Source organism: Alligator mississippiensis, chromosome 3 (genome assembly GCF_030867095.1).
Source record: "Alligator mississippiensis isolate rAllMis1 chromosome 3, rAllMis1, whole genome shotgun sequence".
Lineage (NCBI taxonomy): Eukaryota > Metazoa > Chordata > Crocodylia > Alligatoridae > Alligator > Alligator mississippiensis.
In genome coordinates this window covers 285,678,704-285,686,145 of record NC_081826.1, presented here as the reverse complement: position 1 = coordinate 285,686,145, position 7,442 = coordinate 285,678,704, and positions in this window count along the sequence as shown.

Here is a 7,442-nt window from a genome sequence, read left to right as displayed (position 1 = left end):
TCGGTGCTGATCCGATATGGGACTGATGTATCGGTGCACCTTTATTTTGTATCCTAGAAAAGGAATAGATAGTTGAGGATGGATTGAGCAAATGTTAGCACAGGTTAATATACTGTTGCTTCTCTCTAAATCACTTTACTCTCAGCACACACAGTATTTAGCTTGGCAGGTTGCACTGAAAGAGAGAAGAGAAAAATAAAAGTGGGTCTATGATAAGAAGTAGTAATTCAGCAGTGCTGAACCAGTGTTATTACAGATGGAGAAGGCCTTGTATTCCACAGTCCCTTCTTCCCCATAATGTGAATGGTAAAATAATGTAAATAGCATAAGTCATAGGTCACTGAGCCACTCTCTACTCTAGGGTGATGTCAAGGAGCTCAGTGCTGTCCCCTGTCCCTCCCCTGTCAATGCACTGCATCTAGAAAGCAGAAGCAGGATCAACACCTTAGTGTATTATTGCACATATGATAGTAGGCTCTACTGAGAGACAGCATTAAGGCATCAGCACTGCTGCTGGTTTGGATGTGCTGAATAGATATGGCTTGTTTCAGTAGAACATTTCCCAGGAATAGACCAAGGCTATGAGAGAGGCGGCTGGCTAAAAATACTTCCCTTATATCAGTATCAGTGTCTGCCAGGTCCTCACAGCTGCCAGTACTCTCTATCTACTTAACTGTTATAGTTTATGAGAATTTTCTTCTATGTACAGCACATAAGTAGCTATAATTCTTACCTGGCAAAAGTAGAAACGTACCCCAAAGGCTGCTATGTGTGTATCTTGCATTCACTGGGTTGCGTGGAAGCACCAGTGGCTTGGTTACATGCAAAGCAATACTTTAGTACATGTGACTTTTCTGTGAAATCTTGTTCATCTAGGAACTCCATATTGGAAAACATTCACAGAAACGAACACTGCCTCTCTACTGCATCCCTTTGTCACTTTCTCAATAAGGAAAAACATAATGCTTGTTCATGAGAATTACGCAGTAATCTCTAACTCATGTGAAACGGAGCCAGTAATTGTCCAAAGAGATGTTGTACACTTCATGATTTACGTTTGTCTCAAAAGCATTTTAAGATCCTTTAGAGAGTGTTTAAAATGATCTTGAAAGAGCATGTACATAGTCCTTATAGGAAATCTTGAATTTTGGAGACAAACTTTTCCTGAAATCCAATAATTTCAATTTAGAAATGCCATTGCTTTGTCTCCTGGGGTTTGTAGTCTGGGTGCCTCATGTCACCATTTTCTTCCATTCTTGCTGCGCTAAATTTCCCATGATGAATTGCAGTCTGTTCCCTCATTAGCCCATTGCAGTGCCTTAGGTGTATCTCTAGCTGTAGTGTATTATGGGAGATGAAGTCTGGTCAGAGTATCCCATCCTGGAGGATGGTGACATGAATAACTAAACTATAACTCTCCTGAGGCTCTACTTCAGCATTTCAAAATATAGTTTTTCGTTTTCAGTTGAAAACATTTCCCTGTTTTTGGTTTGACAAAAAGATAATATAGTCCACAGAGAGCAGGGACTTTTCCTGGGGAAAAATACACCCAAAACCTTATTCCCAGTCCTAATTCAAGTTTTGATGGACATTCTTCAGTCAATTAAATCTGAAAAACCTTCTGTACAAGAAGGGAGTGTTTTATAGGTATTCAGAAGAAGCATCCTGTTCTGATTCCTGCTCCACCATGCAGCAGTTGTTGCATTACTATTCAAGTAGCTGAGGGAGTCTGTTGATTTATTGGCTCATTGTTCTTCACTCCAGAGGTTTTAATGATCATCTCTCTTTTTTAATGATCTTGATATTCCGCTAATCAAGCTAAGTTTTCTTGAAGAAATGTTGCTGTCTGCTAGCTTCTCCTTGTCTCTCGCCTCCTATTTCACAGCTTTAGAAACTCTTTAGCTCTTTTTAATATCATGGATCCATAGACACCAGACTTCTTGAGCAGCTATGTTTTCAGCTTTAGTTAAGCAGGGAAGGGAGAATGGGTCTGCTGAAGGTTAGGCTCTATCCCTGCTCTGGAAAGTCTTTTTTTTTTTATTTCATTCTACCTTTTAAATAAACATGGTGCATATTATATTCCAGGGCATGTTGTATGTGGGAAAATATGGTACTGTCGCTTGTTACATGTCACTCAGATCATTTTCCAAGTAACTGTTTACAGGAATATTCTACTTTCAAAAATAGCTCTGCATAGTAATAGTCTGATGTCAAGGTAGTCATGGTACCCAGTTGAGTCATAGATAGTCTCAATGGGTACCCTACGTATAAAGTGAATGAGTCATATGCATTTAAGATTGGAGAACCAATTCTCATTGAAGTCTTTCTATTGGCTTGAATGGGGGCTGGATCATGGTATAAGCAAGCAAGATGCAGTCTATAGCAGAGGTTTTAATGCCATTCGACTGCATGTAGCGAATTATTTTAAAGTAACTTGAACATCTCTGGCTGTAATGCCTTCTTGGAAAAGGCAGCATAATGTATTAGAGTATATCTATATAAGCATTGCTCATTTTAATATGAGGCTGCATTATTTATTATTTTTTTCCTACATCTGACTGAGTAAGAAGTGAGTGCTCCCTGAGAAGACCAGGAATCCCACACCTTGTTTGAGAGGTTTAACAGGTATTGCATTTTTATAACTGTACCATAAATCAAAGCAGGGTTTTTCCAGACATTATAACAACTGTCTGATCTATCATATTTCCTGCCTGAAGAATGTTAGCACCTTGCTGAATTTTCATCTCATTAGTCACAAGTCCTTTTCCTGCATTAGAGCATCATTGTCTCCATGAATCTGTCACTGTTACTTACAGCTATAATAAGATTGTTAACTCAGTCACACTGCTAGGTTCACAAAAGATGTAAGTGGGGGAAAGTGAAGGTTGGTTTCTAGAATGGACCAGTCCTATTCTTTTATTCATTTGCTTTTGAATATTGACAACCTAGTTTGGTTATAACGTCTGATTATTTTTTTTCTATTTGTTCTTTTCTATGCCCATCTATATCTGAACTCACTTCTTCTCTTATCCCTCATTCTCTGTCTCCTGCTTTAGTTCCATTTATTTTCCTTCTCTGATTCAGGACTAGACCTATTTTCACATCTTTGTAGTTGATGTAATCTTGTACTATAGATGTGCCAATTGTTGTTCCCTCCTCCTTCAAATCCTTCATGAAAAGACACTTATTTCAACCTACCATTCCATATGGATAACAACTGTGATGTTAATTGACATCCTGAGGTTAAAAGAAATCCAAGACAAGCTTCCTCTTCCCACTCTGTGCTGTGTTTTACTCAGAAGGTACAGCTTGGTCATTATGTTGCTGTCAGTACCAGTACAATGAGTACATCCAAGATGGGGTTTTTTTGCAGCCTTTTGATCCTAGGCTTTAAGAAATGCTGGTAGGAGGGATAGAGCACTGGGGTGAGAGAGTGTGAGGGGAAAGTGAAGGCAAATAAAAGGGATCCAGCAGAACAACCTTTTACAATCAACTGGCTGGCTGTACCTAGAAGAGAGCCTGTGAAGGGTTCCCCAAGCAGAAACTGCTGTTTGTGACTTGATTCTGATCTACCACAGAAGCTTTTCCCTGCTTACCGAGAGAGAAGGATTCTCTGTTTGGCAATGAGTTGTCTTCTAGCACCTTTGGAGAAGCTGCAGGAGTGTCTGCTGCAGGCTGACTACTGTGCTACTGTTCTTGTTTTGCTGTTCCTACATTATCCGGGTACCCCAGAACTGTGGTGAGCCTTCTTTGGTGAGTATTCCAGGGGTTACCTTTAAACAAATGTCTATTAAGTTAGTTAAATAGACTCATAATGGGAAGAGCAGCTTGAGGACCCAAATGCCTTGATTTCTGGTACCAGTTCTGTGTTTGCAAGAAGTACTGTTGAACTGTTGAAGTACTGTCAACAGCTGGTTTGGATTTTTGCAATAAAGATTCTTCTTCATCCATTAACGGCACCTTTTAACTACCTCCAATGCACAGTGCTAGACTGGAAGGAAAGCAGATCCCACACGTGGACATGTCTACATTGCAGTCACTGCTGTGACTGTAACTGGTGTAGACATAGCTGATCTAGTTTTCAAGTATAGCCATGGGAGCCCAGAGCCTAGCACAGAACCCACCCAAGCATTCACTAAGATCCTGGAGTGGATTTTGCAACCTGCACTGATTTCAGTGCAGCCTCAGCTATCCTGTTATGTGTCCAAATTCCAGCAAGACAATTATAGGCAGATTCTGAGGCACCACTAAATAAGCTGATTGAATTTAACTTTTAATTAATGGCAAGTTAGTATCTTTTTCTTTTTACTGTCTCTCCACAAGTGCCTTGTACTTGGAGTTCTTGCCCTTTGAGTCCAAACCCTCTTCTTTGCCGTGGTGTGCACAGGATATAGAAATTTCTCATTGCAATGGGGAAAGGCCCTCTGCAGCAAATTTTCAGAAGAGCTTGTCAGGTTTGTTGTGTATATTTGAGAATCTGACCCCAGCACTGGGGCCGGGACACCTGAAAACCCAGCTCCAAGACCTTTTCTATTCTGGGCTTGCACACTACCAAGCACACTGAACCCCTGGCCTATGGCTAGGCCTCTCAGATGCTGCTGCTGTACCAAGATGACAGGAAAGAAAACTCTCTTTATGGAATGCTTCATTTTCTTCCTGACTCCATGGAAACAACTCTGCAAGGTTAGGGTTTGTGGTTGAATTAGGTTACTTTCCTGCTTTTCCTGAGGAGATATTCGGTGGTCCTGTGTATCCGACACTGCAGGAATGTTTGATACTGCCAGGTGCAAGAACCAGAACTCTCTATGTACTTGGCCTTATGTGAAGACAGCTTGTCCTGAACACGTACCCATGTCTGCAAGCCACTCTTCTGTTCTCTCCTGCCACGTCTTGATTTTACTGGCTAAGCAGAAGGCTCCTGATGTCACTGGGGCTATGCTAGTGGGTCCACATATCTCACTCACAGGGTTCCTGCCTCCCCTTATCCTATCCACACACCAGCCAGGTGTTCCCAAAATGAAAAATTGATTGTAAAACAAGAGAATGGAAAATAAATAAATTCCATACACCTGACACCCAGTCAGGGTAGTTGAAATGTTGAAGTAAGGTTTTGGATCCTTAGTGCTTGACTCTCCAACAGGTTTATTTGGCCCTTCTGCTGATTCATACATGGTCCTTAACTCATGTTTAGAAAATAAGTAAGTCCACCCTGGACAGGGCTTTCCCTGTTTTCAAATAGTCTGACTAAATTGATAAAGAAACGACACTTCAAAACATAAAGTGCTTGGACCCTCCGGTCCCTTAACTCACATTTGAGCTCCAATCTTCTACCACAGGATCTCTCTCTACCTTTAGTTCTGTCACTCTTGGCTGCAGTTAGTCCCCTTCAGCTGTCCAAAACTCCAGGCACCTTCTGCTGGGTATGGTTTTCAAGTGTGCTCTCCCGATGGTTCAGGGACCGCCTGCAGGACTCTGGGCTCATAGTAACTCTGCAGCTCTGCTCCTGCTGCTGGCTGTCTCCAGCATCATATCTGTAAAATACAAAGTACATATACAGGGTTCCATAGAATGTAAAAATCATCAATGAACATTATTATGAGCTTACAACATATGGAAAATATGTAATTGTAATGCAGTAGGTCATTTTTTCTGATATTCTTGTTTATTTTTACTCATCCAGCCCCTCACTGGGAATCCCTTCAGTGAGAATTTGGCAAGGTAAAACTAAGAAAGGAAGGAATTCAGGATCTTGCCTAATATTTATAATAGTGCAGTTTTTCCCCTCTTGCAATCTACTGCAATGAGAAATACAATAATGACTATCTAGGCCACATATTGTCATAGCTAAACTTCTACAAATGACAAATGTTTAACCATTATTCCCTTTCCACATCTCATTCACAGATTCTTCCAATTGTGTTTCCTGTGCTGCAGGCTTATGCTTTTTTTTGGTAGCATTTCTAGCTTTGAATTACATTGTGCTTAGACTCTTTTACTACATTTTTGAAGCAGAAATAAGATGGACACTAAAAGGAAGAAGGATTCGGAATAATATGTGTTTGCATAATTGCTTTAATAAGGTAAAAACAGAGGAAACTAGATAAAGGCCTTTTGCACTGATTGATGAGTGGCTATGGTAACCTTTCAAAGGAAAGAATATTTTTTTTTTTCCTGAGGTACTTATGAAACCCTCCAGATGAGTGACCCTTTTTCATTGGTTAACTGATAGTACAAGTGGGTCAAACTAATCTCTGTACAGAAAAGTTTCATTTCCATTTTAATCTGCTTTCCATTTTACAAAGACATTGTATATGCGAGCTAAGTTTCATGATGTGAAGGACATTTCTGGACAATATCGTGGCAAAAGGAGAAAGGCAGAGCAAAGCAGTGTGAGGAAGACTTTCACACTCTGCCATACTCACCTTTCTTTGGTGACCTAGGGACAGTAGTAAAAACATTGCTGCTTGCTTTGAAGAGATTAGAGGGTTAGTTTGTAACTATTAATGGGATGGCCACAGATCTTCAGAAGACAGTAACTGGAATCATGCGGCCTAAGTTAAGAAGGCAGACTTAATACTACAGCCAGTAGATGTCTCTGTTGGCTTCCACACTGTTTGAGCCTTTCCCTGGTAAACCAAAAGTTGTTCTTAGGAGCGTCCCAGCTATGAATGTTAATTATGACGAGTTCCATCCATGACACACAGAATGGCTTTCATTCTACACAAAAAGAAAGCTGGGGAAACCTCCAGAAAAGCTTTATGGGGACCCAAATCCTTCTTGTTTCTTTAAAACTTTCCAGAAAGTGCAGTTGAACTAAGACCATGCTTATTCTGTAGGGTTTGTTTTGCAAAAGGGGCAATCTTGGAGTTTAAAAAGGGAATTTTGGAGTTCAACTCTTAGCTGCAGAAGTAAATCAAACCCTGTTGGTTCAGGTGAGCTTTCAGGTTTGGTTTAGGTGAACTCCTATGACTACGTCTGCATTCACAAGCAGTCTTTGGGGACTTGCTCACCACTGCATCACTATCAGTTCAGTCCCATCAGCCACAACAAGAAGAGCCAACTATTGCTTTTCCCCACCCCTCTTTTTTGATCAAATTTATCAAACTGGCAATGTTCTAGGTCCGTAAGTGTTTGACTTGAAGCCTCTGGTATTCTGACTTTTATCAAAGCCACTGGAACCTATGCATCTGTTTTTTCTCAGCTGTAAGTTGAATGAAGAAATCAAACAGAAAACGCTATCGTATATATCATGGAAAAAAATTAATCTTCATAATTTTATAACTAAGTTAACTTCCTTCAAACTTGGAGACTTGTGTTATAGTAATTTCCAGAAGCTCCAGCTAGCTGTAGTACCAACTTCTGTGACATGCTGTCAAAATATGGATGAAAATCTTATTCTTATGCCAAATAACTTTATAATAAAATTCAGTTTCTTCCTGAGA